Below are 10,915 nucleotides of genomic sequence, written 5' to 3'. Positions count from 1 at the left end.
ATTCTTGGCTTTCTAAGCTATGATATGAATGCTAATCAAAATATTTTTGATTAACATAATCCACTTTATTAGCACTTTTCTACAAAATGGTGGCCACGGGGTAAGTTGAGCCATTAGATATGGGGTAAGTTGAGCCACTGGCTCAACTTACCCCGTATGGAGGACACTGTACATTTTGAAAACTTTTCACATTTATGTATATTGGAAGTGAAAATAATAGCCTACTATTATTATTATTATTATTATTATTATTATTATTATTATTATTATTATTATTGTAGTTGTTATTGTTATTAAGTTTAAATAAAGGTAAATACATGAAAGTTTTTAATAAATGAAATTATGCCCTACTTTGTTATTACAGGTGTGAATGATGCCACGAATATACAAAAGAAAAACAGACAGGGCCACACAGTCCCGAGCAGTATTGGAGAGGGCAGCAGAAGAAGTCAGGGGAGGCAGGGCTATTCGGGCTGTGGCAAAGGAACTCCACGTGGACAGGATGACATTAACTACGTTTATCCAACGTATAGGGAGTGGAGAGAAAGAAACAGGGTCTTCAAGGAAGCCAACATTTGTATGGAAGGAAAAGGATGAGGCTGTCCTTTCAAAGCAGGACATAGTCAAGAAATTGCCCCGCCCCTTTAGTGTTGGGGGCACAGCACGAAGAGAGAGGCAGTTGATGTTCCCATGCAATTTGGGGCACTGGAACATTGAATAATTGAATTGAATTGAACCAACAGAGTTTCAGATTTTTTAGAAATAGCCTAATGACTTATTTTAGAATGAATTAATTGTTGTTCTTGTTGTACTGTCTGTTTTTACTGTTTGTTTCAGTAATTTCTGTAATATTGTAGGGTCTATATCTAGCTGTCTACCTATCCCCCTCTCTCTCCATCTGTCTATCCCATCCAACACCCCATGATATATTGAATGGTTAATGGATATAATAGGCCTACTGATTTTTAGCCAGGTAAATTAATGAATTGTTGTTCTTGTTGTAGGCCTACTGTTTTTAAGTCCTCTATCACATCTAACACCTCATGATATATTGAATAGTTAATGGATATGTAATAGGCCAACTGATTTTTAGCCAAGTAAATTAATGAATAAGTTGTTCTTGTTGTAGGCTTACTGTTTTTAAGTCCCCTATCCCATCCAAGACCCCATGACCATGATATTGGATGGTTGATGTATATAATAGGCCTACTGATTTTTAGCCAGGTAAATTAATGAATAAGTTGTTCTTGTTGTAGGCCTAGGCCTACTGTTGTTATATCTAACATTGAATAGCTGCCATTCCCTCTGTACATCTACCCATCCCTCTGTATTCCATCTACCCATCTCGATCCCCTCTCTGTTCTTCTTCCCTTCACTACAACAACCACAATAGACACCCCCACTTGATTTATATTCACTTGATTTGAGGTAAAAAGGAGGAGAATTTGAGGTCAATTTCACTTGAACTGATTGTTGTTTTTCTAATAAAGTTGTTCACCTTGTTAACCTGACATTCTTTTGTGCTGGCTCAATTTACCCCGCATAGTGGCTCAACTTACCCCGTGCACATCCACATAGCAAATATATTCCTTTACTTTCACAGAGAATCATAATATATTTTACTAAAACACTAATTAAACATACTAATTATCCACATAGCAAATATATTCCTTTACTTCCACAAAGAATCATAACATATTTTACTAAAAACTGACCTGTATTTTCACATTATTCTACTGTAAACAGGGTTTAGGCAATAAAGATGCTAAACCAATATACAGTATAACCAATTCTTAATAATAAACCATTATTATTATTAATAATAATAATAATAATAATAATAATAATAAAGATCTGGTAATAACTGCTGCTGCTGCTGTGGTTGCTCTGCTGTGTGCCCATATCTAAATTATCCATGTGTAGTATAGTCAGTTTACCATCACCATTACTATATGCAATATTACCACACTTATTTACTATTTATTTACTATCAACCTATGTGCTACTATGTACAATATCACTGGTCATCTGATCATACATACTGGAGAACAATGCAAAATATATATTTTTTATAAACATATTATTACTTTATTATTCCATTATGTTAATTTAGTTTAGTGATTTTTTTTCCCTAAATATTCTAGTTTATTCTAACATTTTTATCTGAAGTTTCACTCAATTCTCTCATTTTGTATTTTTTCATCTTGTAACTCCCTTTTTTCTTTTTCTTTTCTTTTTTTCTACAAAATACAATTAAATAAACCCCAAACTGTCATAAAATTAAACTGATAAACATAATACTGACCTCATACTGTTATAGATTTCCATTTGATTTAAAAAGGGCAATATTTATATACATAATAATAATATCCTGATATGCATCATGACACTAGGTTCTCGTCAATACACAGCCCTATCAGCCAGCTCAGCCAATCAGATTAATCTGTTTATAATGCATTAAACTAAAGACAGACATATCTTCAGTTTAGGAATTTCAATTAATTAATCAAGCTTTATTTTCACTCAGGATTACACTGAGGGTAAACCTCATTTACAAAGAAATTAGAAATAATAAGGAACAAAATAGTAAAAAAAAAAAAATACAGATTTTAAACTAACATTTATATAGTACATTTATATATATATAATGAAAAAACTCTAAAATAAAAAGATAAAAATGTACACATAATCCCATCATTCAAACCACACCCTCACATTCAGAGGAGATCAGACTAATTATTATTTTTACTGTAGTGTGAACAATACGTACCACATTAACTGCATCTCTTATGTGTAATACCCGTCCACCTTCCGAAGGGGTTAGCTGAGCTACAATTACAAGCTAATGGATAAAGGTGACTCACTAGTTGATTAGAGCTGAAGACTCACAGAACACTGGAAGACCTATAAGCTGCATTCACACAGCAAATCAATTTGGCCAAAATCTGATTTTCTGACCAATGAGTGTTCACACAGTCTGTTTACTGTGACCCATATCTGACATAGGTGTGAACAGTCCACACTGTGTAACTGACGCTCACGCTCTAAACAGCACTGCTTCACATGAAGTTTCAGTTTCATCATAAGCCATGAATGAGTTCAGACAGCAGCTGAGTTTATCAGAATTCACTCGATCCTCGCTGTAAAATGTATTTTATTTATTTTTCTGTGATGCTGCAGGCAGGACCTGTTCACTAAACACTGAGCGGAACAACACGAGCCGTCTAATATTATTGGAACAGAGATATCAGTCCTAATATTTCAGAGTTCAGATCTCACTGTTCCACTATACACCACTGAACTGAACTTTTACCTGCTGTTTGAATGTAGCTTCACCATCACTGGAGACATATTTAAAATACCAGGAGTGAATGAACATTTATACCCATTTGAGATCAGATCACCCAGGATGCATCTTAATACCAGGTGTGAACAGAACTGAAATAAGTGGTTTGATCGTAATAGTGTTTTTTACAATTCCAGAGAAGAGAATTTAACACAAAAACAAAGCAATAGAAAGCTTTCATACAGTACAAATATAATATTCTGAATAACATGCAAAATGTGATACACATACACACTTTGACTGACCGGCACTCAGCTAAACATTCCGCCAGAATCAGATCAATTAAGGATCAAGGTCACAGATTAATAATTCTTAATCCTTTTGAAGCAGCATTATGTACCATTTTAACTTCAAAAATATCATATTTTAGAATCATGTTGATGCTCCACAGACTGTAAAAGGAAAATCAGCAGCTCTATGTGTGATACTTCATGTTTGGAAAGCTGCTAACTGCACTATGTAACTTTGGTGAAGCGTTACAGGACAGCACTCTGCAGAACTGTGTAACACTACATAACCTGAATCATATTAGAGTAAATACAAGTAATATTAACCTACAACCTCACTTTCAGTAACACTTCTGAATCTCTTAGCTAAACCTGATTGTAGGGGACCCCAGGAGCGAGAAATCCCAATTTCTTACATAATGCTGCTTTAAAGACAGAAATACACAGTACAAACCAAGGTTATAATAGTTTTTACATTTTTTTATTATAGTTTGATTTTATTTAGTTTTGACTTTCTCCGCTTCAGTTCAGTTACTTTTAATTAGTTTTAGAGCTGGTTTGTTTTTTTTAATGCTTAGTTTTAGTTTTTTAATATTTTGAGTTATTTGTGAGGTGAAATGAACTGCCCAGCACTGGATACAGGTACAACTGTTTACCATATCAGTGCAGAACTAACTATACTGTACCTCACATATATAACATCAAAAACCAAACACAGTGTGTGTGTGTGTGTGTGTGTGTGTGTCTGGAGCTCCTAGGTGGGATGTAGCTGCTCAGAGAGTCTATGTTATAACGGTTCTATTTCAATGTCACATACTCACATCTCATTTTCACTAAAGAACACGTTTTTAACTTTCTCACTCATATTCTACTCCCATACTAAAATTCTACAGCTTCTCACAGTTCTTTTCTGTCATTATTACACCGCAGCGTGGTGACTGTAAACAAGAAGTGAGGGCAGCTGTTGAGCTGCTTGTGTAGAAGCACAAAATGTTTTTTTCACCTTAAGTTTTCCTTATTTTCATTTGTTTTTATTAACGACAATAAACTTGGTACCAAAACAAATGAACAGTATGAGTTTATAGGTAATGGACACTATTTAAAACATTCCCTCAACCACAACACTCCACACCAGTCAGAGTGGAGGGGGACACAGCCCAGCACCAATAACTAATAATCATAATCACATAATTCATATAAAGACACATCAGCCTCATGAAACTTCAGTTCCAAACAAGTGCATAAAGCTCATGAAGAACATGTCAAGCTTATACAGAAAAATGAATAGACAAAAAAACAATATACAAAACAATCAGTACACAAATAATTCAGAACATTTTACAGTAGGTAATGCCTTAAACTCCTAAGACCCGAACTCTTGCATGGCATACATTTTTTATTTCTCTTTGCTATTTGGGCTAATTGCCACCTGTTAAAATCACATTGTAAACATTTTTTGACTCCCTGGGTGTTATCCTTACAACTCTCAGTGTTACAATTTACATAAAGTTGTAATTATTTGCCAGAGTTAACAAATTTCAACTCCTCCCAGTGTATTCTGTCTCACTAGCTCCGCCTCGAAATTTTGCTACACTCACAGTTTGTCAGCTGCCATTTTCTTGTGATTCAGCGATATCAGCATGTATGTATTTTCAAACTCTCCAATTTGATAAGTAGTGACATTAAATATGTTTTGTATTGTTTTACAGTATATTAAATAGTAGAGGTGTGCCAAAAAATCGATTCACATAAGAATCTTGATTCTCATTTACTACGATTCAGAATCGATTTAAAATGTCCCAAAATCGATTCTGAGGGGCGGGTTTTAGACTGATTTTGGGCTGGGTATTTTTGTTGGACCTGGCAACCCTGGGGATAGCGCTTGTCCCTTTGGAGATCTTCCAGACACACACAGAGCGTAGGTGTTTGAGAATCACCGGTAAGATGGCAGAACAAGCACTATATTACCTTAGATTAACGTGTAGTTTCAATGTTTTATGGCAGAATGCTTCATAACAAGCATAAAAAAGATCGCTAGTAGTTAGTTTCAGTAACTGTTAGCTAGCTAACTAGCTAACTTTCCAGTTCCACCTTAAATAACGCTACAGGTGGCAGCGGGCTGCAGCATTTAAGGCGGAACGGAAAAATAACAATAAGCTAATCAGAGCTAATTTCAGCTCCTCATCACAGAGGAATTAAGGAATGGACAATATGAATTAATTTCTCCACCTCCTGCCCCCTTTCTGAAGAAATACAACCACCTTAAATTAACTAGTTAATCAGCAGCTGCTCCTGAACTTTAGCGCTCCACTGCTATCATCACATCAGCCCAGCAGCGTCACCTACACACCACCGCTAGTAGCCTGGTAATAAAGCAGTGTTATTTATTTATGTATTTATTGTTCATTAACGTCATTGTGATATCCCAGTGATTCCTCTGTCACTGAGGACCCACATTCCTGCACATTTTATTGTTTTTGTAACACATTACTTGCTCCAGGACCAGTGTATATTATGGAGGGTTTTTTTTCAATACGATTCATAAGCCAGAAGCAGAAATATTTATAATTCAAATCGTTTTGAATCAAAAATCGATTTTGAATCGAATCGTGGCCCCCAAAATCGGAATCGAATCGAATCGTGAGATAGTAATCGATTCCCACCCCTACTGAGGACCCACATTCCTGCACATTTTATTGTTTTTGTAACACATTACTTGCTCCAGGACCAGTGTATATTATGGAGGGTTTTTTTTCAATACGATTCATAAGCCAGAAGCAGAAATATTTATAATTCAAATCGTTTTGAATCAAAAATCGATTTTGAATCGAATCGTGGCCCCCAAAATCGGAATCGAATCGAATCGTGAGATAGTAATCGATTCCCACCCCTATTAAATAGTGTTCTCAAGTCTCACGCATGGCATTTCACACGCTTGAGCCATTCAGAAAGTAGATCGCGCTGTCGTTTGGCAGACACATGGCATTTCACACGCATGAGCCAATCAGAAAATAGATCGCTCTGTCGTTAGGCAGACCTAGCCAAAGAGTGTGGAGGAGTTTCAGATAAAAAACCTGTGCGCCTTTGGACACAGGCATACCTGTTGGGCATACCTGATCACACTCCCACCGACACTCAAAACTTGAGAGCCCTGATATTAAATGTGTTTTTTAAATTCTAAATAGGGTTTAAATGCATTTTTATTAATCCTGTGGAATGCTTTTTGGGTTCCTTCAGTTAGTTAGTTAGCTAGCTAGCTAACCTAACTGACGCAAGCTGAGGTTTTTCACAATAAACTGGCTAACTGAGCTAGCTGAGGAGAATAATTAACCTATGTTCTCTTAAACAACTAAACCTGCTCAGCTAGCTGATGTGAAATAAGGACTTCTTAAAGGAAACAGCTAACCTAGCTGGTTAGCTAGCTGACGTGAGACTTCTCACAAGTTAAGCAAAAAGCGTAGCATTAGCTAGCTCTAACTTGGGTTAAATGGGAAACCTCTCACCAGAAAATGCTAGGTTAGCTAACCTAGCTAGCTAGCTAGCCTAAGCTTACGTGAAATGGGCAACTTATTGCAAGAAACAACCTAGCAAGTTAACTAGTGTTATGTATAAGACAATATTGGAATATAATCAGACAGTTTTGATTATAACCGATTCATTGTAATCGATTCTTTTAAGCTTATGGTAACCCTACATATCTATATAAAAGGTTGACAGAACAAGCCTCTATAAACGTATTAATCTTGTATAAACTATATTAGTACTGAAGTGTTCATATATACTAGATATGGTTATAGACCATATATATGTTAATCAGTAGTATTGACTTTTTTGCAAGGCTTGCTTTTAAAAGGCTTGCTCTTAAAAACAGAATAAGGAGCCATGTGAAACTGGTACAATGTCATCTCGCAGCTTAGGCCTCACACCCTAGACATGCACAACAGGATATCCTAGCAGGGCATTATCTACACATTCATAGGATATGGTATCAGCATAGGCGTAGGAACCGGGGGGGATAGAAACAGGTGGATTTGTCCCCCCCAAAAATGATATCAGTTCGCTCAGGTCAGCTGTACTATTAATGAGGAGACACACCGGACCAATCACGGAGCCGGTTCAGGTATTAAGTCACGCCTCTCAGTAGAAACAGCCAATCAGCTTGCTGGTTTTGCGGCGCGCGGAGCAGAGGCAGTTTGCTGTTGGGGAAGCCCCGCCCCCTCGCTGTGAGATTTAGCAGCGGGATCGGGACGCAGCAGCTTCAGCTGATTTTAAAACAGATCTGGATATACGGAGATTTTTATAAAAGAAAGGTAACGATAGGCTAACCACTTCAACTGTGATGATATGTTTCTGATAGCTGGTTAAAAATACACGTCTCTGAATCAGCACACAGTTTAAACCCACTGTGATTAATAAACTGCAGCTGTGTTAGTGTGTAAGCTTATCTTTGGAATGAGCTAGATTGGGAGTCAGGGTTAAAGGAAAAAAATAAAATATATATGTAATGTTTCCCTGTACCTGATCAGCTAATCACTTTAATTTTCAAACTGTTTATTCATTTAGGATTACAGGACTTACTGTGAGCTATAATGAACGAAAATTGATTTAACTAACTAGTTATCTAGAAGCTGGATGTAGATGATCGCCAGAATTTCGTACAGTACTTTAAGTTGGTAGTTTAAAGCAGTTACTTAACCCCGATCACTGCTCTAAACTAGTGTTTTCCACCTGATCAGCTAATAAACAGTCATTTACTGAGTTTACCTGTTAAAATCCTTTAGCCCCCTATGGAGCCTAAATTAATCATGTATATCCACCAGAGGAAGCTCTAGAATATGCAGAACAGTTTTAATATGCAGTAGAATATATAAGAACTGGGTTGAGAAACACTGCTGTAACGTGACTTCTGTTCATTTGTATTTCACAGTAAGACCACATATCCTGACGTTTATAAAAGTCTCTATGAAATGTAAAGTTACATTCTTTTACATAAAAGGACACCATCTTAAGAAGAGCTCTCAGTAGAAAAAAATAAAAGTGCAGGAGAAAATGTAAATATACAACAGAATTGACATGCCAATACATAATAATAATAATAATAATAATAATAATAACAACAATAATAATAATCTGTTATATTATTTTAAATATTAGGTGATAACTGAAATTTTTTGTCATATGTACATAATTCAGACATTGCTTGCATAATTTTTAGTTGTATGTAATGTTTAGGTTGTAAAATCACCTTATAATAAAAATAATTTTCTTTTTAATTAAAAGTAATTTCCACAAATGTTGTTCTAGGAAACTATTGGGTGGGCTTGGGTTCATATTGGCAAATGTGTCCCCCCCAATATCAAGCCCGCTCCTACGCCCTTGGGTATCAGTGATTTATGGAGCCAGGATATCAGCTAATGTGAAAAAGAGGAAAGTATATTGTGAGCACTTACAATACTAGGAAACGTACGGCAGAACGCTTACGTATACAAATCTGAAGAACATTTACGAATACAATGGTGTAGGATTTGTGTATGTTAAGATGATTTAATACTGGGGGGAGTTGGGGAGCTGGTTTTGTTTGAGCAGATCTACGACTCCTGGTGAACCTTCATGAACTAACAGAATTTTAGGTTATTAGGCGAAATTTAAAATTTCTTTCAGGAAACCAATGCTAGCTATCTAGCTAAATGGCACGGTCGTTAAATTCTGGTGTTTGAAGTCCCAGCATGTAGGCTAGCTAGATCATTTCTGTAGCTACCATTTAAGGTGAATTTTTTTTTTGGTCCACGTAAACTATGCAATAGGTAACTTTTGCTCTGCATTTGAAATTACTCCTGTTGTACCCTACTGTAACTTGATTCATATCTATGAATGTGTTTAAATGTGATGCATTTTTAATAAAAATACCAAGAACCTGAACAATAAAAAAGAATATGTTTTCATCTTTATTTTATTTCATTTTTACTATTCAATGTCATTAGTTTAACACTTTAATACTGTGATATTTACTTTTTGTAGTGTGGGACCATATACGCCAAACGGTGTAAAATGAACTCTTAAGGTGTTGCTATAACACTAATAAACAACACTAGTATGAGTAAATGGTACACTGCACAGTGTCATATTAACATTAAACATTTAACACTGCTACCAGTGTAATTTTTACTCTCTGTAGAGGGGGACCATATATGCTCCCAAGGAGTGTTAAAGTTAACTCTTTAGGTGTTGATCCAGCACTGCAAATTTTACTGTGTGTAAAAACAAAGAATTATCTTTTTACATGATGTAGTTTTTGAGAAAAATGTTGTCCACATATGAGGACTTTAGTTTTATATTTCGATAGAACACAAATAAGTCGCAATTAGTATGATTAGTATTAGTATGATCTGTGAATAAGCCAACGATTTACCTAAACTATGGGATGTAAGCAGTGTTTTTTAATAAACTTCTTGTGCAGTTTTAAAGCTCTAAATGCTTCGTTTTAAATGTCAGGACTCTCCAGATTTTACCAATGAAGTGTGGAGCTACTTTGAGCTGAATAACGGTGTAAAAAGTGATTTATCTGCAAGGTAAAATATGCCCCATATCACTCATTTTAAAGCCTGTTTGGGTAAAGTGCAAAAAATACTGGATGTCAGAAAGCTGCAGTAGAGCGGAGGAGATATATTCAACAAAAATAAGAACTTTTTATCACGTTTTAATAAATAAACCCAAAGTCCATTTCACACCGGAGTTCTGCTTTAATACGAGGCACTTGCTGGTCGTGATTTAAGTGGAAAAAGTGACTGATGTATCGGCTCTGCTCTGCTCCAGTTTGGAGCAGTAAATCGTGGTAGGTTATCCAGTCTATGGATCCAGTCTATGGAACCTTTATCCAGTCTATGGAACTTTTATTCAGTCTATGAGAAACCAGACAGCTCTGAAAGCCCCGCCCAGAAGGCCGCAAACCGCCCCAAAAGAGGCAGTCCTCTAGGAAAGGCAGGACTGGCCTCTGAGAGAGAGAGAGAGGGAGTGGGTGTTTCTAGTGGTTATCTGAGGGCTGATTGTCTCCAGTCTTCAGGACTGGGTTTACCCAGTCACTGCTCTGGACTGTGCGCTGAACTGGTTTAACACCATCTTTCCAGTTCAATCTTGAGCTGCTCAATTTTTATCCTCTTCCATACAATCCCCAACAGTAACACCAAAATCAGAACAACAGGTATAATCAATAGCCACAACAGATCACCAGCTCTCTCGCTGTCCGGTGCTGGTAAAAGAAGAGAGGAAACCCCCATCACCTCAGTGACCTTATATTTACATTGTTACAGTGATTTACACTATCCACATATCTGTATACTATTCT

The 10,915-nt window shown here is 36.3% G+C and overlaps 1 protein-coding gene across 1 annotated transcript in view; it reads right to left on the bottom strand.

The window, feature by feature from the left end:
* Positions 1–2,492: 2,492 nt before the first annotated feature.
* Positions 2,493–10,915, bottom strand: part of LOC125786867 (uncharacterized) — a 34,763-nt gene continuing 26,340 nt past the window's right edge. Inside the window, exon 6 of the mRNA XM_049470492.1 lies at positions 2,493–3,864. The gene's annotated coding sequence lies outside the window, so the exon portion shown is untranslated. The remainder of the gene's footprint in view (positions 3,865–10,915) is intronic.

Source organism: Astyanax mexicanus, chromosome 22 (genome assembly GCF_023375975.1).
Source record: "Astyanax mexicanus isolate ESR-SI-001 chromosome 22, AstMex3_surface, whole genome shotgun sequence".
NCBI lineage: Eukaryota > Metazoa > Chordata > Actinopteri > Characiformes > Acestrorhamphidae > Astyanax > Astyanax mexicanus.
The sequence above is the reverse complement of the archived record's forward strand: the minus strand, read 5'-3'. Positions and strand labels throughout refer to the sequence as shown.